This window comes from Orcinus orca, chromosome 3 (genome assembly GCF_937001465.1).
Source record: "Orcinus orca chromosome 3, mOrcOrc1.1, whole genome shotgun sequence".
Lineage (NCBI taxonomy): Eukaryota > Metazoa > Chordata > Mammalia > Artiodactyla > Delphinidae > Orcinus > Orcinus orca.
The window spans coordinates 13,622,136-13,645,640 of record NC_064561.1 but is presented as its reverse complement, the minus strand read 5'-3'; the positions used below and the strand labels follow the sequence as shown (position 1 = coordinate 13,645,640).

The 23,505-nt window shown below is 43.9% G+C and overlaps 1 protein-coding gene and 1 long non-coding RNA gene across 8 annotated transcripts in view; one reads left to right on the top strand and one right to left on the bottom strand.

Moving 5' to 3' along the window:
* Nucleotides 1-11,770, bottom strand: part of BRD4 (bromodomain containing 4) — an 81,687-nt gene extending 69,917 nt beyond the window's left edge. For 3 of the 7 annotated variants that reach the window (XM_049707976.1, XM_049707973.1, XM_049707978.1), the window contains exon 1: nucleotides 11,557-11,770. The gene's annotated coding sequence lies outside the window, so the exon portion shown is untranslated. Of the gene's footprint in view, nucleotides 1-11,099; nucleotides 11,235-11,556 lie in introns of those variants that run through there. The other 4 variants (XM_049707980.1, XM_049707977.1, XM_049707979.1 and 1 more) reach the window with 4 other exon arrangements.
* Nucleotides 11,771-11,776: 6 nt separating this feature from the next.
* LOC117195676 (uncharacterized) lies at nucleotides 11,777-23,502 on the top strand. The gene is made up of 2 exons (XR_007476450.1): nucleotides 11,777-11,908; nucleotides 14,513-23,502. It is a non-coding gene; the product is annotated as an uncharacterized LOC117195676 (long non-coding RNA).
* The last annotated feature ends 3 nt before the right edge of the window (nucleotides 23,503-23,505 follow it).

Sequence of the window (23,505 nt, the reverse complement as noted above, 5' to 3'; positions counted from 1 at the left end):
ATCCATCAGCATATACAAGTCTATCTTCAAACTTCAGAAATTAGGGGAAAGCAAAGGGATTTTAATATTGTTAAAAAGAGGACAACAGGCCCAAAATGGTGTCTCCTATGCTAAGCCCCATGTCCACAAACCACAACTTAGTTTCGGCTCTCCCAAAATGGAATCTTAAACCAGTCAATCGGGAATCACCTGGTCAGCACTACTGAGGTAATCTGCCTGACAGACCCCTAACATCCCTAAAAAGAAAGTGACCTTGCCACAAGCAATCTGCTTTTTGATAGCATAATTTCCCTCATCCTGCTCTCTGTTACTAAGTCTTTCATTTGTGCAGCTCCTTGGGCGCTCCTTCCCATCTGCTAGATGGGATGCTGCCCCATTCATGAATCATTGAATAAAAACCAGTAAGATCTTTGAAGTTTACTCAGTTGAATTTTTCAAACAATATGCCCTATTCTTAGAAGTAATACAAGTTCTTTTCCATCCTTTGACAACTCTGCCCCAATTACAAAGTATGAATTATTCAAGTTTACGATACTGAATTTCCCATTCCTTCTACCAGACAAGGATTTGGGAAAGGAGAGCAGAGTGGCACCATGCACACCACCTGTGTAGCATGTTCATATCCCTAAGCATAAACATATCACGCTAAAGAATGGTACTTTCTCATCCCACAAGCTCTATCTCCCTCAGTCTGCAGGTTCAAGTGCATGCATGGAATAAAGGGTGCTGCAGCTGACAGCAGGCGCTAAGCCACATAAGGGACCATAGCCATGAATCTTTCTAAGTCTACCCACATCCAACACCATGAAATCATCAGGCTGGCTAGCGACCCATTGGATTACCTTCTGCAGCAAAGGCTCCAGGCCAACACCAAATCCTGGAGATGGTTTTATGAACAGCACAAACAGCTTCAGTGAAGAGCCCCAGAACAAAAACCTTCCTTCATCTGCAGCCACTGCAATAAGCCCATTCTGGCACATTCTGACATTCATCTCCAAGAAAGAGAACAAGCTGAAAAAGAAGGGCGCAGAGGGCCCCTGGACAGATGTGTACCACAGCTGACACTGGTTACTCGACAGCTCTGTAAAAATCTCTGGAGGATTTTCACAAGGACAAACCAAAAGGGGTGCTCCACACAGTTTCCTACAGTCATAAATTTGCAAATGCCTGCAAAAGCAGGATGCATGCAAAAAAGAAAGTCTTCAAAACCATCAAGAGTCTTTTAATTAACATAATTACTCATTCTCAAAGTAAAATCCAAGAAATTCATTTTAGTACATGCTCCCTGAATGGGCTTTAGGGTTCTGAGAACTGCCCCTGCCCCCAAACTGTTCAACATTCGCACATATGCATTTTTCTGGAAGAAGGATCCACAGTGCTATCTGTCACATTCTCAAAGGGACCTCCAACCTCCCCTCAAGTTAAGAAATGATGCTCTAGGGACTTCCCTGGTGGTCCGTCCAGTGGTTAAGAATCCGCCTTCCAATGCAGGAGATGCGGGTTTGATCCCTGGTTGGGGAACTAAGATCCCACATGCTGCGGGGCAACTAAGCCCGCACACCGCAAGTACTGAGCCCGCGCACTCTGGAGCCTGCCGCCACAACTAGAGAGAAGCCTGCGCGCTGCAACAAAGAGCCCGCACACCACAACAAAGACCCAATGCTGCCAAATAAATAAATTAAAAACAAAAAAACTGATGCTCTAGTGAGAAGCAGGGCTGGTCTATCCTTGGCCACTGGACCCTCAATTATTTTGAGCCCCTTAAAGAACTGAATAAATCCAAGAGCAAGAACTGCAGGAAAATGATTACTCTAGCAATGTTTAACACTTGTTTTTGATTATGGAAATCTGAGTAAGCTTTCTGTAATACTAGAGGAATGCCAAGCAGCAGACTTTACAAGAACTTAAGTACAGAAACAGCTTAACAAATGGCAAAATTACAAATGACTTTTTGTGTGGATGAAGATGAATCCAGTCCACTGAAATGTTCTCCATAACAAGTTCATTCACGCAAGCGTTTGCCGATGTTTATCTACCTGGTCTCTTAACCCAGTCTTCCCCTGCGCTTCATTCCGAGATCTAAGCCCATCTCACCCCTGTGCTTCCTGAGGGCTGTTTTTCTGGCCAAACTGGGCTCTATCACCAGTGGCTGGAGTCCTCTTGCCCACTCAAGAGACTATTGAGACTTGGCTTGACTCCTCCCAGAGCCCCCACAGCAACTCCCACTGTACCTGGAACCTGGAATAAACCATGTCGTTCATTTAATCCTCTATCAAAGATTTGGAATACACACATCCTTGACCATCTTCACTTTATCCTTTTTCTTGAGTAACTCATTCTAAGCTGATTTCACCTAATTCTGGTTTATGACCAAGTATGGTAAATTAGCTTCCCTTTCAGCCATCCAAAACTTGCTTCAAGTTAGGGGATACACTCGACTTCTAGTGTAAACTATAGACAGTTTGACAAAAATTATCCCATCTAGAATGACTCATAATGGTGAGCAAGATGCTGCTGGGGCTACCACTTGAGGTGAGCAAGTGGAGGGCAGAGATGGGATAAATGTGTCACGTTTGAGGCGAGGTGGTTCGGCATTCCCACTCTGCACGTGGTCAGGGATGGGCAATGACCCAAGCCAGAGTCTTCCGTCATTAGAGAGCACTACTGGGGAAGAATCACTCTTGACCTTGAGGTCAGGATATCAGAGATAAAGAACAGCTCTGATGTCCCTATTTGAGCCCCTGAATTCAGCTGTGCCCAAGGCCCACTCCAGACTTATCACATCAACCAACAAATTCCCTTTCATTTCAACCTGTTTTATGCCTGGTATTTTCACCGGAGAGACCTAACCAATACAGCCATTTCCTTTAAAACTGACATCTTCACTAAAAACTTAGGAAGACACTATCTGAGAGTAAAAGACAAGTAACTTGCCTTACACATACACACACAAAATACTCTTCACATACTTCTTGTTTTGCTTGTTACGAACTACTGACAACCTTCACCACTACATGCTTCCTCAACTTCCCCATCCCACTCTACCCTCCAAACAGCTTCTAGCAAGCAGAGTACAAGAAAGAAAAGAAAGTGAAGATCAATGCAGGACTTCCCTGGTGGTGCAGTGGTTGAAAATCTGCCTGCCAATTCAGGGGACACGGGTTCGATCCCTGGTCCAGGAAGATGCCACAGAGCAACTAAGCCCGTGGGCCACAGCTACTGAGCCTGAGCTCTAGAGCCCGCAAGTCACAACTACTGAAGCCCGCGCACCCTAGAACCCATGCTCTGCAACGAGAGAAGCCACCACAATGAGAAGCCCACACACCGCCAAAGAAGAGTAGCCCCCGCTCGCCGCAACTAGAGAAAGCCCACATGCAGCAACGAAGACCCAACTCGGCCAAAAAACAAGATCAATGCACTTCACTCGCTACTAGAAAGCATATCCAGGACAGTCACCCTTGCGCAAGTGATGAAGGAACAGATTGCAAAATGGCCACCAAAAAAATTTTAAAAAAAGTTTTCAGGGTACCCACAGCTACCATTGAGAGGTATCTAAAATGAGGTTATTTCACACTAGGCTGACAAGATTCACAATAAGAAACAGATTTTGTCATGTACACAGTACATAAAATCACAGCAAAGGTTTTATGAAATACCCTTGAATGTGTAACACCCTTTGACATTTCCTTTTTCTCCCTCCTTAAACAATGACTGCAACCTACTAAATTCAGTTCATTACCCAGAGTATGAAAAACACAGATATAAAATAATAATTACTCTCTCTTAAAATCTAGATTGTGGTCAAAGTTCTCTGGAGCCCAAACCTATTCTCTCATTTTACACATGAGAAACTGAGACTTGAGAGGATATGAGACTGGTCCAAGGAAGGTACACAGCAGATGCAATGTGTCCAGCCCAGTTCCTTCCTTCTCTCCCTCTTGTGTGCACACACACGCATGTGCACACACACAACATGCACTGGCAGGCTCCACACTCCATGCAGTCTGCCTGTTTCAACCCTCACAATAACGATCTGCTCACCTGAAACGTATGCTTCCTCAAACACAGCGGAAAATGTTTCAAGTGTGAAATCCCCAAATTTATCTCACTTACACAAAACAATCTCAAAAGCCAATTCGCCGGCAAGCGTGTATGTTATTGCCTGGGATAGGACAACTGGGGACGTTAGTCACACACAAGGACACGGATATTACTAATTCCTGCTTCTAGAAATTACATAATACCAAGCCCAACACCTTTCCCTGGCACTGCTTCCACAGTGTACCAGTGTCTCTTGGCATAACAGCAACTAGGAACAAATAAGCAGTTTCAGCCTTAAGGGGACACCAAGACAAGAGAAGTGACCACAGGCAAAGTGAGGCCTGGACGGCTATTCTAGAAACCCTTTATGCAGAGCAAAAGAAGCACCCTCTCACCAATCGAATATAATACAGGTCAGATACTCCCCTACCCTCCCCCAATCTGAATACAACACAGAGGCCAGACACCCCCACCTGTTGTCTACTCAGTCAATGCTTATTCATACAAATCCCATTTTACACAGGAGGAAACTGAGGTTTAGGGAGATTATGTAACTTGCCTGAGGTCGAGGTCAAGGCCAGAAGGGAGTGGGCCTGGACTGATCCCTGACATGGACTCCACAGTTCTCAGTACACAGCTCCACCCAAGCCCAACCAACTCGGCTAGCCACAGCCCAGAGTCCTGGAACTTCCTACATTGAGCAGAACAGGCCAACACTTGTCAAGGAAAAGATCACAGAATACCCTACACCTAGGGTGAGCTTAAAAAAGCCTTTATTTGTAAGTATGTCACAGATCAAAAAGAAGAAATGGCATATTCATTTAGGTACTCTTCATTTGCAGTTAAATGCTCAGATTTAACAGTTTAACACAAACTAAAGGCATTCCACACGGACCTGGATACTGATGGCCCCTAGTAATGGTGACTGGCATCGACTGGTTCTTCTGGTCAACAGGCCCAAAGTCCACCAGCAAGAACTCAGCCTCCCAGCCAGACACTCCACTTTCCTGGCCCATCATCCAACTGCCTGCCTCCCTTCCAGGGAGTCCCTGACTTGTGATACAAACCTTCCTGCAGACCAGAATCCTTTCAACAAATCCAGATGTCAACACAATTTAATTTAGGGCCAAAAGAGGCAGGGAAGGTATGGAGAGATGCTACGCTTGTGCTCCGCAAAAACTTCCTCCATCAGCAACTCCCAATGACTGCTGCCTTTGTTCAGACAACCAGGTTTTAATAAAATAGTTAAGTTACATCTTAGGCCTGAGGATATACTGGACCACCTTCCCCTGATGGATCATTTCTCCAAACTCTGCAGCCAACAACATCCCAGGGTGGGCACCCCCAAAGCTTGCTGAATTTCCATTAATCCCATTACCACCACTTTTTTTTTTTTTTTTGCGGTACGCGGGCCTCTCACCGTTGTGGCCTCTCACACCGCAGAGCACAGGCTCCAGATGCACAGGCTCAGCGGCCATGGCTCACGGGCCCAGCCGCTCCGCGGCATGCGGGACCTTCCCGGACCGGGTCACGAACCTGCGTCCCCTGCATCGGCAGGCGGACTCTCAACCACTGCGCCACCAGGGAAGCCCACCACCACTTTTAATCTCATTATCAGATAAACAAATCCTCACCTAGAAAAACCAGCCCCTACTTTATATCACCTCCCCCATTGATCTCTACTCACAGCTCACTTGAAGGAAGACCAACACACAGGGGGATCTGAAAGGCACCTGGCTGATCTTGATATCACCCGGTGACATGGTTTCCAGGCATGTCAGCTGGTCCACCTTCCTACCCTCAGCTGCTCTACTTTGTAATACCTGGCTACCTCTTCCCACTTCTATTCTCCACCCTGGATAATGACAGCAAATAAGTAGCTAACCTTGAGAGAGCACTGCCTCATTTTATCCTCAACTTAAAGATGGAGAAATGAAGTCTGGGGAAGGCTGAGTGACAGGCAAAGGTCACACAGCAGGCAGGAGGGCCAGGATTCAAACTGGGGTCTAACTGTGCCACACTGGTTGTATCAGTCTTTGGAGCAGGGCAGCAAAAATGAGACAGGACTGGACTGCCAAGAGGCTGTTCAAGCCCTCCCCAGAGCATTCAAATAACACTGGACTTCTATCACAAAGTCAGGAATTCTGCGACTTGATTTCAGGAAACAAAGTCCAACTCTGGGCAGGAGAGTAGAAAGGTCAAAGAGCAAGATCTCAGAGACACTTCTGCTTCTCAGAAGGCTTCAGAACACACTCAAAACCACATTTTGTTTTTAAACAGTTACTATTTGTGTGTGGGGGGGAACTGTTAAAAACCTCACCCTTATAAACAAGACACTGTCAAGCTTAGATTGGAGAAAGGGAAATTCATGGAACTTTTCTAGAAAACTAATTTGTATCAACTTTCCAAAAACGCACACCCTTTGGTCTGGTGATTCCATTTCTAGATATGAAAAAAAGAGAAAACTTGAAAATCATGTCCAAAAATAGCAGAATTAAATTATGGTACATTCACGTAATAGAATTTTAGGCAACCATTTAAAATAGAGTATTTTGGAAATGTTCACAGTGTAATATTTTTTGAAAAATTAACAGCACAATCCAATTTTGTTACTCATGTAGAAAAAAACTGGCACAAAAATGGGGTTAGGTAACAATTTTTAACACTTAACATCACCTTAACACTGTATTTTCCAAATTTTAAAAAATGACCGTGCACTACTTTTGTTTAAAAAGAAAATCCCATAAAACCTCTTTTGCAAATGATGTGGATCAACCAGTGCTATTCCCCCTCAGGATTTGGTCAAGAACAGGACAGATGGCTGCTCTGCCCTATCTTTGACACTGGACTCACTCTCCATCTATTTCTTTAGAATGGAATACATCCCATGATTTATGCTGGGACATGTGGATGCAGTTTAATCAAGTTTAATCAGTTGTAGCCTGCTTGGACTGGAAAAAAAAAAACCTAAGTGTTTTTAAAATTAACTTTTATAACAATGGTATGAGTTTGGGTTGCATCTTCCAGACTGTTTTCTGTGCCTCACCAGCATTTCAAACTGTTCTCTAACAATGTACAATTTAAAAAACCAAATGGGGATCAAACCGTGCAGACTGTACTACATGTCAACATGCTGACATCCTTGCACTTCCATTTCCTCATTCTTTTAAATGGCTACACCACATTCCATTAAGCTTTTTTTTTAACCCCTCCATCAAAGTACTAGAAAAATCACTGCAGTTAAAAAGTCATTGTGCATTCTCAAAAAGTTAAGTACCATGACCTAGCAATTCCACTCCTAGATATCCATCCAAGAGAAATTAATACAAATGTCCACACAAAAATGTGTACATGAATGTTCGTAGCAGCACCATTCACAATACCCAAAAAAGTGGAAATGCAAATATCCATCAACTGAATAAATAAAATGTGACATATCCATCCACACAATGGAATATTACTTAGTTATAAGAGAAATGAAGTACTGATTCATGCTACAGCACAAACTTTAAAAACATTATACCAAGTAAAAGGAGCCAGCCACAAAAGGTTATGTATCATATGATCCCTGAAATATCCAGAATAGGCAAATTTATAGAGACAGAGTGTAAATCAGTGGTTGCCAGGGATTGGGGGGATGGAACGTGACTGCTAATGAATAGGGATTTCTTTTTGGAGGGATGAAAATGTTCTAAAACTGGTTGTGGTGGTGGCTGCACCACTCTGAACATACTAAAAACCACTGATTTGTACGCTTTAAACTGGTGAACTATCATTTGTGAATTATATCTCAATAAGCCTGTTATAAAAACACTAAAAACAAAAAGATAAGATTTTACAATGTTAGTATAATACTCTATAATTTATATTCAATAAATATTTGGAGAGAATGAATACGTTAAGAAAGAATATATGTACCACAGAAAATCACTGTGCAAATATCTTTTTGTCTTCTCTTATACATAGTAGAAGCTCAGGAACTAATTGTTACAATGGACTGGCCAATCACATGAAATCAGAATATCAGAAAGGGCTCAATGTTTTTAAACAAAAAAACAAAACCTTTTTACTGACAAAATGAGATCCACATTAAGAAATGCTACGCATACTTGTTTATCACCCACTTCAACTTCCTCTTAAAATACTTTTCCCAGGTCAGGACTGACCCACAGCCCAAACCCACTCACCACATTTCAAACTGCTAAGTGGGAGACGCACAGTAGACAGTGCACAGAAGCAACTGCATGCCATGCTGCTTGGACTATTAGTAAGTTTACTGCAATTAGGGACCTTAACGTTACCTTAGTTAAAATTCACGTCTCCCGGGCTTCCTTGGTGGCACAGTGGTTAAGAATACGCCTGCCAATGCAGGCGACAAGGGTTCGAGCCCTGGTCCGGGAAGATCCCACATGCCCGTGCACCACAACTACTGAGCCTGTGCTCTAGAGCCCACGAGCCACAACTACTGAGCACGCATGCCTAGAGCCCGTGCTCCGCAAGAGAAGCCACCGCAATGAGAAGCCCGCGCACCACAATGAAGAGTAGCCCCCGCTCACCGCAACTAGAGAATGCCCACGCACAGCAACCAGTGCAGCCAAAAACAAATAAATAAATAAATAAATAAAATAAAAACAAAAATTCACGTCTCTTGTAAGTCACTACTGACCAATTATGCCCACTGTTAATATTTTACTGATTTAAAAGGAATTACTTGCACTTGGTATTATGGGCATGTCAAATTCTTCCTAAATTATCTCTCCAGTTTATTCACTCAAGGAATATTTTAGCTGCTCTTCTAAGGTGCTGAGGACACACTAGAGAATAAAAATAGACAAAGCCAAGCAAACAAAACCCTGCCCTCACAGAACTTACAGTCTAGTAAAAATAAAAATAATAATAATTTAAGGAAATCTTATTTTTTACAAACTCATGTCTTATGAATTAAATAAAATGCCAGCACCAGCAAAGAATCCCCACAATTCTCACCTTGCAAATATTCAGTCTTTTCAAAACACTAAAAATCACAAAGATTTATTAAACATTAATAGAAACACTGAAACTGTTCTCAATAACAAGCTTTTCTCTCCTTTTTATAGATCTGCCAGGAACATAAAGACAAACATGTCAACTTTACGATTTTATTCAAAATCAGAATTTGAAACATTTCACATCCACACAATCGTTACAGATGACGACAGCGGGTTGTCAGAGCAGATTTAACAGCCCAGGGTCTTCAAATCATTGATACGAAATGGTTTTTACTATAAGTTAAAAAAAAAAATCCCTCCAATCTCCTTCCAGAATTCATAAATCTCAAGTCATTCAATAACCTGAATTGTGTAACATGAAAATACTGCATCCCCTCCACCTCCAAAAGAAAAAGTGCAACTTAGTACAAAGATCACAACAACTGGCTCAAAAAGGTAACTTTTGGAAACAAAGTCTAAATTCCTCTAAACAATTCAATAATTTAGTGGAAATTTTACAAAGTGGCCAATGATTCTCTTGCAATTCTTAGGTAATTTTTTTTCTCATCTCTATCCCAGGTAGGGAAGGTAAACCATATAGACACCTGAGAACAGCCAACCCATCCTTAAAACGCAGCCACTTTCATGTTCTAACTTTCACCTGTAGGCAAAATTCCTTATCTTCAGCAATTGGCTGGGGCTGAATTCTAGCAAGATTCACACATGTGGGCTCATCTCCTCAGGTTAAGACCAACTAAAACCATCTTAAGAGACTAACTCAGTCCACAGCTTGAGCCCTTAGATACTTTGTTTCCTACTAAGGTTATGGGGTAGGGCAGATAACAGGGGAGCAATGCACTGTTTTAGATCAGGCTTTTCTCGATTTGGTCGAGGGAAATCATCGGAGAGGTTTATTTTCCCCAGGCTGAAAAATTGGGGGATTAGGGGTTAGTTATCTACAATGCCTTGGGGGAAAGATAAATCCTATACAAATTAAACCGAAAATAATGTTTTATCATATTACTGGCTAAGTCATAAAATAGACTGTGCCATCCAAAAACTTCTCGAAACTGGTAACATTTTCATAAATCCTACTGGGTATCGCTTTCTTTACAACCTCCAAGGACTAAATTCCAAGAACTAACAATTTAAGGAAACTGACAGCCCCATTCATAAAAATCTCCCAAACATTATTACAGCACCAAAGAGCCACTGGCTTAGAGGTACACTGAGACGGTTTCTGTAAACACGGACAGGTAGAGCCCTCTCGAAGGTAAGCAAAGACACTTCAATTCTCATTCACTTCTCCAAGAGGTCACTTCTTGCATCCAGCACACACACAGAAAGTAACCCAAGGGCCAAGACCATACACCGCACGAGGCTGCACAAAACACTGAGTAAACAAACAAAAACAACACTTCAGAAAACAATGCGTGATCTTGACTAAAAGAGAGGTCAGTCACTCAGCAAAAGAACATGACTCATCCACGGGCCTGACCAGAAGTATTTATACTGCCCACTACACCGAAGTGGGATTTCCCATCTTCATCCAAGGCTGGGCCTTAGGAGTATCTCAGTCGGGTGAAGTTGTGTTATTTCCGTTTTGGAGGGAGGGGGGTCATTTTATTTCGCTGAATCACAACTCCCCCACATCCCCACCCCATACCACCACCACGCACAAGACTGCAAATAGACGAGACCCTGGCAAGGACGCCAGCAAGCACCGACCGAGCAAAACAAAGCGCCCAGTGAGGGGCTGCCAAGCCGGGAGTGGGTGGGTAAAGGGGGCCAGGCTCGCCCCTCAGTGCACCGCTCCCGCCCCCAAGAGCCTGTCTCCGGGCAGGTGTGCAGCGGCAGCCTTCTCCCTCCACCGGGGGACCAGCCCCGTTCTCTGCAGAGCTCCGGGGACAGCCCGGAAGATGAGGAAATGAGGGCGGGGGCGCGCTGCCCCAGCCTGGACAAGAGGACCAAAGCACCAGGGAGCGCATTGGGCCCGCCCCACGTGAGCGTCCGGGCCGGGGCCAAGACCGCCCCGGGGACTGCGGCCGGGGACAGCGGCGCCTGTGACCACTACGCCGGGCCCGGACTTACCGGGGCCAGGCGCGCCGCGGAGTCCGCGGCGGCCGCTTCCTCCTCCTCCTCCTCCTCACTTGACAAAATGGCGGCGACAGGAAGTGCCGGGCGCCTCGGCCCGCCCCCCGCCCGCCCCCGGCCACCCGCCCCGCCGCTGCGCCCGCGCCCCCCGCCCGCGCCCCTGCCCTGCAGCCCTGCCGGAGCCGGGGGGCGGCGGTGCCAACGGCGGGGAGCCCGCGAACCGCCCTGCCGCCAACGGCGCAGGCGGCCCTGGCCCGGCGCGAACGGCGCGGGGACGCGGGAGGCCCGCAGGCCCGAGCCCGCGTCGCCCCGGCCTCCCCGCCCCCGCGCCGCGCCGATGGCGTAGGTGCTGGCGCACCGGCCCCATTACGCAATGCAGGTTACGCGGGCCGCGCCGCGGAGCTCCGCCGGCTGCCCCGCGCCGTCCGCCGCCCCGAAGGGCACCGGTCCTCACCTGAGACGCTAGGCCGCACGCCGCCCCCGCCGGCCGCCGGCCGCCAGCCGCCGCCGCCCCCTCCTCTTCGGGCTGCCTGCGCGGCGCCGGGGCCCGCCCGCCGTTCCGCCGCGCTCACAGGCCCCGCTTGCCCGCGGGCACTGCCGGCAGCCGCCGCTGCCGCAGCCACCGCTTCGGCTCTTCGGTTGCGGGAGAGCAGAACAAACAGCCCTACCGCCGCCGCCGCCGCCGCCGCCAGCGCACTGACGTCACCGCGCACGCTGCGCGCGCGGTCACCCGCTGTCGCCGCCCGGCGTGCGCGCCCGAGACCGTGCCCGGCGAGAGCGAGCTCAAGAGAGCTGGCGGCCGGGAGGTGAGTGGAGAAAGCCGGTGCTCAAGGCCAGCGGGAAGATGAGAACCCCCCCCCCCTCAGACCAAGGGTGGGGACTGAGGAGAGATCTTGCAGACCCGAGGGAGGGGACCACGTCGTTGGACAGAAGGGACACTGCAGACCGAGGAAGGAGACACCTCAGAGGGAGGGGACCCCGCAGACCGAGAGGGGAGACGCTCAGACCGAGAGGGGTCCCCCCAGACCGAGGGAAGGGACCCCGCAGAACGAGGGTGGGGACCGCGCAGACCGAGTGGGGAGGCACTCAAACCGAGAGAGGGGACCCCGCAGACCAAGAGAGGAGACACCTCAGACTGAGTGAGGGGGTCGACCTACAGACTGAGGGACGGGACCGAGGGAGACTGAAAATTGGGCCTGAGGGAAAAGATCTGAAGGCAGAGGGAGACGTCCACAAATTTAGGAAGGGACCCTCAAAGAGAAGGGGGACAGTGAGGAGAGACTCCAAAGACTGATGGCAGAGGCGGAGAAGAGACACTGTCTGAGGGAGGCCGTGCTGAGAGGAGGCTGAAGGGTGTTGAAGGAGGCTGGAGTGGGGCGGTGCTGGAACATTAAGGGAGAGAGCTGCGATGGGGGCGCTGGTGTGAGGGAAAGGAGGTGAGAGGAGGCTGTTAGCAAGGCTGGGGAGGTATCTTTCTTGGTTGGCTGGCCAGCCACTGGGATCTAAAGACTGGAAGGTGCTGGACTTCGTGCCTAGGGCACTCTCCCTCCAGTTGTCCCCCAGCTGACCTCCTTCTCATCCTTAAGATTCAAACCACAAGCCAGCTCCATAAAACGAAGAGATTAGGCTTAGGTTGCTTACAGTTTAAAATGATAATCCTGTTAAATTTTTCAAATGGGAAACCATAACCTCCTTTCCCCTTTTGCCCTTATCGTCACTCTTTTAGCATTTTAAGTCCCATCTTTTAAAAATAGCAAGCTCAGTTATTCTAAAAAGTCCAGGTAATTAAAAAAATTCCTGATGGTCCCTTCTTTCAGAACATATTGATACACTAGGATAGCAGTCAAATAGTTTTGTCTCTATCATGGTTTGCTTGCTCTTCACTAAGGGCAATCATAAACTATTGATAGGTCCTGGGCAAACTAAAGACTTACTTTTACTCTTTATTTAATTTATTTATTTATGGCTGCGTTGAGTCCTCGTTGCTGCGCGCGGGCTTTCTCTAGTTGCTGAGAGCGGGGGCTGCTCTTCATTGTGGTGCACGGGCTTCTCACTGCGGTGGCTTCTCTTGTTGCAGAGCACGGGCTCTAGGCACGTGGACTTAAGTAGTCGTGGCACGCGGGCTCAGTGGTTGTGGCTCCTGGGCTCTAGAGCGCAGGCTCAGTAGTTGTGCTGCACGGGCTTAGTTGCTTCTCGGCATGTGGGATCTTCCCGGACCAGGGATTGAACCCGTGTCCCCTGAATTGGCAGGCGGATTCTTAACCGCTGCACCACCAGGGAAGTCCCAAGAAGGTATCATATAAAGCTGAGCTTACCCATAGTCGTTTTGTTGCCTTATCTACTTAATTTATTGTTGTTGCTGAACATAAATGTTTTGGGAAGCATTTGGAGCTGCCAGTTTGCAAGTCACATAATAAAATCTTTTGTCACACTTCATTTTAGACAATGCCATAATACCTAGTTGATTTACTGGACCCAACTAAAGGGCTTTTGGCTATGGCTAGAAGTCAGATCCAACCTGAAGAGAATTTGCAAGCTGTAAAGGCAGTTCCAAAAGTTTTCTCCAAAAATCTTGTAGGACAACAATGTCTCATTCTTTTTATCTTCCATAATGCATATCCTAACTCCTCACAGACAGCTCAAACTCAGAAAATGTTTATCCAGGGAATTCCCTGTCAGTCCAGTGGTTAGGACTCCAAGCTTTCACTGCCGAAGGCATGGGTTCAATCCCTGATGAAGGAACTACGATCCCACATGCCACGTGGCACGGCCAAAAAAAAAAAAAAACAAAGAATAAAACATGAAGTACATATTTCTGACTTGTTTTAAATATATATTATTATTTTTAATGAAGCACTACATGAAATAATTTAAATTGAATAATACAAAAGAATATAGCAGAAAAAGTATCCCCCTTCATTCTTCCCCTCCCCCACCAGAGTAATCACTGTTATCACTTTGATGTGTTTAGACCTGTGCTGTCTGATATGATAGCCACATGTGGCTATTGAATGCTTGAAATGTAGCTGGCCCAAGTTGAGATGTGCTTTAAGTGTGTGAAATACACATTGTACTTCAAAGATATAGTATGAAAAACATGTAAACTATCTCGCTATTAACTTTTTATATTGATTACATGTTGAAATAATTTTTTATACATTGAGTTAAATAAAATATATTATTAAATTTAATTTTACCTGTTTGTTTTTACATTTTTAACATGGCTACTAGAAAATATGAAATCACAGATATGGCTTACAATGTATTTCTGTTGGACAGCACTGGTCTAGACTTTTTAGTCTATGCAGCAGTATATCTACATATAGAAATAGTTGTGTTATAAAACAAAAGACATCATTCTGTACTTGTTAATTTGTAATATGCCTTTTTCATTTACTGCATCTTGGAAGTCACTCCACATGACTACTTGGAGATCTGCCTAATTGGGAGATAACTTGGAGAGAATATACAGTATTGTTATCTGGTATGGATATATCATAATTTATTTTACTACTCTCCTATTATGTACATTTAATTCATTTCCAGTTTTTCCATCATAATAACCAGTATTACAGTGAGATTCTTCTGCATTTCTCATTTTCTTTTCATACTTGCCAGTATTTTTACAGGTTAAAAAAATTATATAGTGTTTTCTTGAAAGCAAGGGTAAATTTATATAGCGTGATCAGCTTTGGAAAAGCTGGAGGTGTTTGATTTGCTATGGCCTGAATCCATGCGCACTTTCCAGTGAGAACTTGCCCATGAAGTTACTATAAATTCTGGAATTTATAGTTAGGTTCTAGAGACGATGAGTAACCCAAGATCACACATTTACACAGTTTAGAACTCATATCTCCTGACTCCATGAAGACTGCCTTCTCTAACCCAGAAATCGACATTTTTTGTTTGTTTGTTTTTTTGGCCTTGCCACTCAGCTTAAGGGATCCTAGTTCCCCAACCAGGGATAGAACCCGCGCCCCCCGCCATGGAAAGGCAGAGTCCCAACAACTGGACCACCAGGGAACTCCCAACAAATTTTGTCTGTAAAGAGCCAGGTAGTCAATATTTAGGTTTTGTGGGCCATACAGTCTCTATAACATTGCCAATCTTTGTCACTCTGTCATTGTAGTACAAAAGCAGCCATAATTAATGTGTAAATGAATGGGCGTGGCTGTGTTCCAATGAAACTTTATGGATACTAAAATTAGAATTTCATGTAAATTTCAGAATTCACAAAATATTGTTCTTTTGGGTTTTTTTTTCAACCTTTGAAAACTATAAAATCCATTCTTATCTGGAAGTCTGTGCAAAAACAGACAGCAGGCCAGATTTGTCCCATAGGCAGTAGTTTGCTGATCCCTGCTCTAGAACCTCAAGTGTAGAGAAATGGAAATTTCTTTACCATTATGCAGAAGTTATTCTGCTTACAACTTTTTTAAATTAATAGTTTTGGGGGAGCAGTTTTAGATTTACCTTAACATTGAGTAGAAAGTACAGTTCCCTTACACCCCCTCACTTCCCCCATCTTGCAGAGTGTGGTACATTGGTTAGAAATGATGGGCCAATAGTGATACATTATTATTAACTAAAGTCCATAGTTTGCATTAGGGTTCACTTTTCGTGTTGTACATCCTATGGGTTTTGACAAATGTATGACACATATTGACCATTATGTTTGCCAATATTTAACTCATAAGCTAGCTAAGAACAAAAATAAGCTTCAGAATAAAGCACTACAATTCTGTCAGTCACAAATAGGTACAAGATGGCTGTAAGGGTCATTTTGGTTTCCACTACTTCATTAACATTTATTTTGCTGTGTTTTTGCTTAGTTTCAAAGTGTTTTACAAATATCATTCACTACCACACTTAAAATAATGAGAGTGCTGGAAGACCTAGTGTGAAGAGCCATACAATTGCAATTTTAAAAAGGCAGTGGTTTTTTAAAAAAAGTTTCAAAGTGGAAAGAAAATGCAAATGTTGCACATGGGATAAAAGTACTCAAGAGGAAGGAGTCAGGAAGTCAAAGAAGGAATGATAGTAGGAGCTCTTATATACTGCTCAGTTGGTTCAATCATTTTAGAATACAGGTTGGCCTTGTCTGGTGAAGTTGAAGCTCTGCACACTCTACGGCCCACTAATTCCATTCCATGGAAACTCTCAGTGACACACTTAAGAAAGTTCAGCATAGCGCTCTTCCTAACAGCCCACACTGAAAACAACCCAAATGTCCACCTACCTGGTAGAATGAATAGATTGTAGTATAATGAAAATGAACAAATCACAGCCACACACAACAACACAGATGAAACTTACATACATAATGGGAAAACCAAAGAAGCAAGGCATACATGATGATTCCATTTCTATGTTGATTTCTAAAACATAAAAATAGACTGAGATTTTTAGGGAAATAAAACTACAGTTTCCTGTTGCCTGAGGAGGTCTGAGCCAAGGATCCATCATCATGAAGTCCTCTGTGGAGTTAGGAGGACCGCTGCTTCTGCTTGTTTCTTTTATTTGGTTGTGTTCTGGGCAAGAGCCAGTGGAGGTGTGGGGACTATAAAGAAAGACAAGCAGGTAATTACCACTGGTTACTTGAGAGAGTGATCAGGAAGGGATGAGGAGAATGGTGTGGGTGGCCAGTTTCAGAGGTATAGTGGTATTCTATTTCTTTTTAAAATTTATTTTCCAAATTGAAGACCTGGCATGGCCCTGCTGATTCATGTGTGTGTGTGTGTGTGTGTGTGTGTGTGTGTGTGTGTGTGTGTGTGTGGTAAAAAACACAATGTGAGATCTACCCTCTTAAACTGTTAAGTGTACAGTACTATTAACTATAAGCACAGTGTTGTACAGCTGGTCTTTTTCATCTTACATGACTGGAAAGTATTCTGCTTCTTGACTGTGCATTCACTCTACTATATGTTTTATGCATATTTGTATTATATTTTAATTTTTTTAGGGATAAAAAGAATGAATCATATAAACAAGGAAAACTGTGCCTAAGTGAAGAGAACTGAACAGAAAAGGCTAATGATGAAGTTGACATGGACAAACTTCTGACTGTATGGCCAGGAAATGAGCAGCATTGCAAGATACCTTCTACTTTAAGACTCACACAGAAGGCTGGCAATTTGAAAGCTTAGAGGCTAAGCATGGTGGAAAGTGTTCCTGATAAAATTTCGGTCATGAGCCACTAATGGTCCCAGGGATTCAAGCCCTTATGGAATCATCATGGCATCAAAATGAATGACAATGGGTCAAGTGAGGTTGCTCCAGCTGCTTAAAAAATTCTCTTCAGCATTTACCAAACAAAAAAGGTTTCTTGCCTTGACAGATCTTCACTATAGTTGAAACCAGCCTATTTTGGTGAAGGATGCCTGATAGAATTTATTTCAGCAAAGACTTCATGTGAGGGCTTCCCTGGTGGTGCAGTGGTTGAGAGTTCGCCTGCCGTTGCAGGGGACACGGGTTCATGCCCCGGTCCGGGAAGATCCCACGTGCCGCGGAGTGGCTGTGGCTGGGCCCGTGAGCCATGGCCGCTGGGCCTGCGCGGCCGCTGGGCCTGTGCTCCGCAACGGGAGAGGCCGCAACAGTGAGAGGCCCGCGTACCGCAAAAAAAAAAAAAAAGACTTCATGTGGGAATAACCTGCTCTCATTGGTGTAAGTACAAGTCAGGACTGAAAGCTTACATCTCTTTTACTCCTTTCATCTTCAAGACAAATGGGCTGAAGAAGCAGGTTCTTGGAATCTAATATGTTTATAGGAACAGCATCTGTATCTAGATTTATACTAGTGTTGTCTGGTAGCCAGCTTTCAAAAATGGCCCCCATTGATTACCCTTCTGTAATCTCCTCCCTTTGAGTGTGGTCCTGACCTAGTCACTTGTTGATAACAAAGAGATTATGGCAAAAAAAAAAGATTATGGCAAAAGTGATGGGATGTCGCTTTCATGATTAGGTTACAAAAGACTGACTCATCCAGCTGGACTCTCTTTTGCCTTCTCAGCTTGCACATTTTGATGAAGCAAGCTGCCATGTAGGAGAGGCCCAAGGAACTGAATGAACGTAGCTTCTGGTTAATGCCAGCAAGGGACTAAAGCCCTCTATCCAACAGCTGCAAGGAACTTAGTTCTGCCAGCAAACACAACATTGAAAGTAGATCCTTCCATAGTCAAGCCTTCAGATGAGACCACAGCCTTGGCCAACACTTTGATTGCAGCCTTGTAATTCCAGCTAAGCCACACCTGACTTCCAGAAATTGTGAAATAATAAGCATGCTTTAATTTTAAGACACTAAATTTTGGAGTACATTGTTATGTGGCAATAGATAACTAATAACATACATCCTGGGACCAAATATCCCCTTTCCCTAGGGAAGATATATTTCAGCCTTAGTGGGGTTGATGAATAGTGTGGCAAGCAAATTCTTCCTTCTCCCAAAATATCCCCTTTGTTCCTCTGGTTTTGCATCGTTAAACTAGACAAAGTATATTTCAAATACTGGGGAATGTTGTGGTCTTAGTTCTTTTGAGGCGAACAGTATTGTCATTTAAATTATCTTCCAATCAGAAGGAATTAGGAACTTAGGTCTCTCTAAGGAGGCTATAGTTTTCCTTATGGGGACTATTGTAGTAAACAATTCACACATTCTGTTACCCTGAAGTTAGTCATTGGCCCTTGGGGGTTACCTCTAGAGAGGAATTCTTTCAAAAATAATTTCATGGCAGCAAATAAGGGAAATTTATGATACACTTGTGAGTTCTCTATCTTCACTCCTATTTAGAGAAATGCTCCCAAATCTTTGTAGGCATCTAAGAAGCTAAAAATCCCCAGGCATTTCCCATGGGACAAGTTGAAGATCTGTCCTGAGTGGGTAACTGTGGGCAGGTTACTGAGCAAAGACTTGATACATGCATCCACAGTGCCTACGCCTTGCAGGCACTCTATACTCAATATGTTGACCTGTTACTCATAAAGTTAGATTCCCAAAAGAAAGTGTTATATACTTTATGTTCTTTATTTAAAGAATCCAGTTTAAATGGATTGGCCAAAATTAGAGTATCTACAGGAACAGAGACAAATGGTCTTCCACGTAAACTTAAAGGAATTCAGTTAGGAGAATGATTACTAAAGATATAAGTAACTTTTTTTTTTTTTTTTTTTTTTTTTTTTGCGGTACGTGGGCCTCTCATTGTTGTGGCCTCTCCTGTTGCGGAGCACAGGCTCTGGACACGCAAGCTCAGCGGCCATGGCTCATGGGCCTAGCTGCTCCACAGCATGTGGGATCTTCCCGAACCGGGGCACAAACCTGTGTCCCCTGCATCGGCAGGCGGACTCTCAACCACTGCGCCACCAGGGAAGCCCAACTTTTAAAAAAAAATGTTGGGAATTCCTGGCGGTCCAGTGGTTAGGGCTTGGCGCTTTCACTGCTGAGGGCCCGGGTTCGATCCCTGGTTGGGGAACTAAAATCCCACAAGCCATGTGGCACAGCCAAAAAAAGTTACAAGGACGCCAACACTAGTGGGAGTTCTAGCCAGAGCGATCAGGCAATAAAAAGATATAAAGGCATTCATATAGGAAAGGAAGAAGTAAAACAATCTCTATTCACAGATGACATGATCTTATACATGGGAACTACAAAAGAATGGACCGAAAAAACCTTTCAGGGCTATTAAGCAAATTCAGCAAAGTTGCAGAATACAAGATCACACAAAAATCAGTTGTATTTCTATACACTAGCAATGAACAATCCAAAAATGAAATTAAGAAAACAATTCCAGGGAGTTCCCTGGTGGTTCCGTGGTTAGGACTTGGTGCTTTCACTGCTGTGGCCCTGGGTAAAATATACAGAAAGAAAATTCCATTTACAATTGCATCAAAAGAATACTTACGAATACATTTGACAAAGTAAGTGCAGAAGTTATACCCTGAAAACTACAACACTGCTTAAACAAGTTAAAGAATAATTAAATAGTGGAGGGAGTTTCCTGTTTGTGGTGCAATGGCTAAGATTCCACGCTCCCAATGCAGGGGGCCCAGGTTCAATCCCTGGTCGAGGAACTAGATCCCACATGCATGCTGCAACTAAGAGTTTGCATGCCACAACTAAGGAGCCCACCTGCCACAACTAAGACCTGGTGCAATCGAATTAATTTAAAAAAAAAGAAGTAGTGGAAAGACATCCATGCTCATGAATTGGAAACCTTAATATTTTTAAAACGGCAGTACTCTCCAAATTGATCTATAGATTCAACATAATTCCTACCAGAATATCAGCTGACTTCTTTGTAGAAAATAATATAACCCTAAAATTAATATGGAAATTCAAGGGACCCAGAATAACCAAAACAGTCTTGAAAAAGAGGAAGAAAATTGGAACATTCACACTTCCCGATTCCAAATCTTACTATAAATCTACTGTGTGGTATTGGCATAAGGATAGATATATAGAGCAAAAGAATAGAATTGGGAGTACAGAAATAAACCCATGTAGCTATGGGCAACTGACTTTTGACAAAGGTGCCAAGACCATTCAATGGGGAAAGACTCGTCTCTTTGACAAATGGTGCTGAGACAACTGGATAATCACATGGAATAGAATGACGTTCAACCCTTACTTCACACCATATACAAAATTTAACTCAAAATAGACCATAGACCTAAATATAAGGGCTAAAACCATAAAACTCTTAGAAGAAAACGTAGGGGTAAATCTTCACAGCTTTGGATTTGGCAATGATTTCTTACATACGGCATCCAAAGTACAAGCAACAGAGAAAAAAGATAAATTAGGACTGAAGCAAAAACAAAAAAATTTATTTTGCATCAAAGGGCACTATGAAGAGAGTGAAAAGACAGCCCACAGAATGGAAAACAATATTTGCAAATCATCTCTCTGATAAGTGTTTAGTATCCAGAACATATAAAGAAATCCTACAACTTAACGAGAAGACAGGGACTTCCCGGGCGGCGCAGTGGTTAAGAATCCGCCTGCCAATGCAGGGGACACGGGTTTGAGCCCTGGTCCGGGAAGATCCCACATGCTGCAGAGCAACTAAGCCCACATGCCACAACTACTGAGCCTGCACTCTAGAGCCAGTGAGCCACAACTACTGAGCCCACAAGCTACAACTACTGAAGCCCGCACGCCTAGAGCCCATGCTCTGCAACAAGAGAAGCCACCACAATGAGAAGCACGCGCATTGCAACTAAGAGTAACCCCCGCTTGCCACAACTAGAGAAAGCCCACGTGCAGCAATGAGGACCCAACCCAGCCAAAATTATTAATTAATTTTAAAAAACAAAAAACCGCAATGAGGGAAGTCCCTGGCAGGCCAGTGGTTAGGACTCCACGCTTTCAGGGCCATGGGCCCAGGCTCAATCCCTGGATGGGGGAACTAAGAGCCCACAAGCCGCGTGATGTTGCCAAAAGAAAAACAAAACAAAACAAAACGAAGGAAAAAAACCCCACAATGAGATAAGAGGTACTACTTCACACCTACTAAGATGGCTAGAATCAAACAAGAAGAAGAAGAAGAAAAGGAAAATAAATGTCGGTAAGGATGTGGAGAAATTGGAACCCTTGCAAATTGCTGATGGGAATGTAAAATGGTGCAGCTGTTGTGGAAGCATTTGGTGGTTCCTCAAAATTTTAAACATAAGAATTACCATATGACCCAATAATCTTACTCCTAGGTAAATACCCAAAAGAATTGAAAATAGGTACTCAGATACTTGTTCACGAATGTTCCTAGAAGCACTATTCATAATAGTCAGAAGGTAGAAACAACTCAAATGTCTATTATTGGATAACTGGATAAATAAATGTAGTAGTATATATATACAATGGAATATTCAGCCATATAAAGGAATGAAGTATTGATATAGGCTACAACATGGAGGAACCTCAAAAACATTATGCTTAGTGAAGAAGCCAGACTGAAAATGTCATGTGTAGGTTTCCTTTATATGAAACAACCAGAATTGATAAATCCAGAGACAGAAGGCAGATCAGTGGTTGTCAGGAGACTGGGGAGGAGGAGTGGAAAGTGACTATTGATGGGTAAGGAGTTTCCTTTAAGGGTGAGGGAAATGTCTTGGAACCAGTTATAGGTGATGGTTGCACAACTTTGTGAGTGTACCAAATGCCATGGCATTGTCTGCTTTAAAATGGTTAATGGCCCATTTTGTTACTTGAATTTTACCTCTTAGGAAAAAAACCCCCAAAACCATTGAGCTTAGAAACCACTTTTTCAGTAGTGCCAAGTATTTATTATCTCACTTAATTCTGATAACCAACTCTGTGAGAATGGATAGATTGCCCCCTACCCCACCATATTCATATTGTCCCCCAAACTGAATTCCTATTTCATATATATATATATATATATATATATATATAAAGTATATGCTCAACCACATAGTGTTTTTGAGAGGAGGTACATACCAACTAAACCTCATAGGCCTCACAGTGTCCTTATACAAGATAAAGGAAGTGGCCCAATGCTAAAAGGCTCTTCTACTCTGTTAGTGCTAAAATTCTACTTCAACTCTACTGTGCCTGTCTAATCACCACCAGCTGCACTTCTGGTGAGCAAGGATCACTTTCAGCAGAAGTGATTTCTATATGGTCCAAAGTCCAAGTGAAGAGGATTTACTAATACTGATTACGTACTCTTGAATGAGCACTTTGCTCATTACATTGTACTGTTTCCCCTTTAGCAACTGTAGTATTTCATAAAAACCCAAAGAAATCACATAGGCCCACCATGTTACCAAAAGTTGAAACTAGGTTGCCATTCCTAAGATTTTTTTGCTTGCCAGTAGCAGAGATTGCCAAATTCTCTAAACCTGTTTTTAAATAATAAAGGTGCTCTATGGAAAGTTCACGGCCATTGGTGTCTCATGGACCTGTGTATTGACCTCGGTAGTCCCACATCTTTAATGTGGGGCCCTAAAAGTTACTTAACGTCCCTCTCAGGTTTCTCCCCTACATATGGGAAATAACCGATATTAGTTTGCAATGAGGAAGCTTGCAACTTATTCCTGTCACCTCAGGAATATTAGGGCACCCCTTTGTGCAGCCTGAGTAATGACTCCCCATCTTGGGGAATGAGGAAGGGCCTGGTTTAACCTAAGTTTAGGAATAAAATGATCCATGTCATTTCACACGGGGTGGGGGTGCGAGGGTGGTAGTGAAAGAACTTAATTGAAATTCAGATTCCATGGCAAGACTTGTATTAATTTTACAAGAAAAGCAAGGGAATTCCCTGGTGGTCCAGTGGTTAAGACTCTGCACTTCCACCCCTGAGGGCGCAGGTTCAATCCCTGGTTGGGGAACAGAGATCCCGCGTGGTGTGGCCAAAAAGAAAAAAAAAAAAAAGCAGTTTCATAGTTTTGTT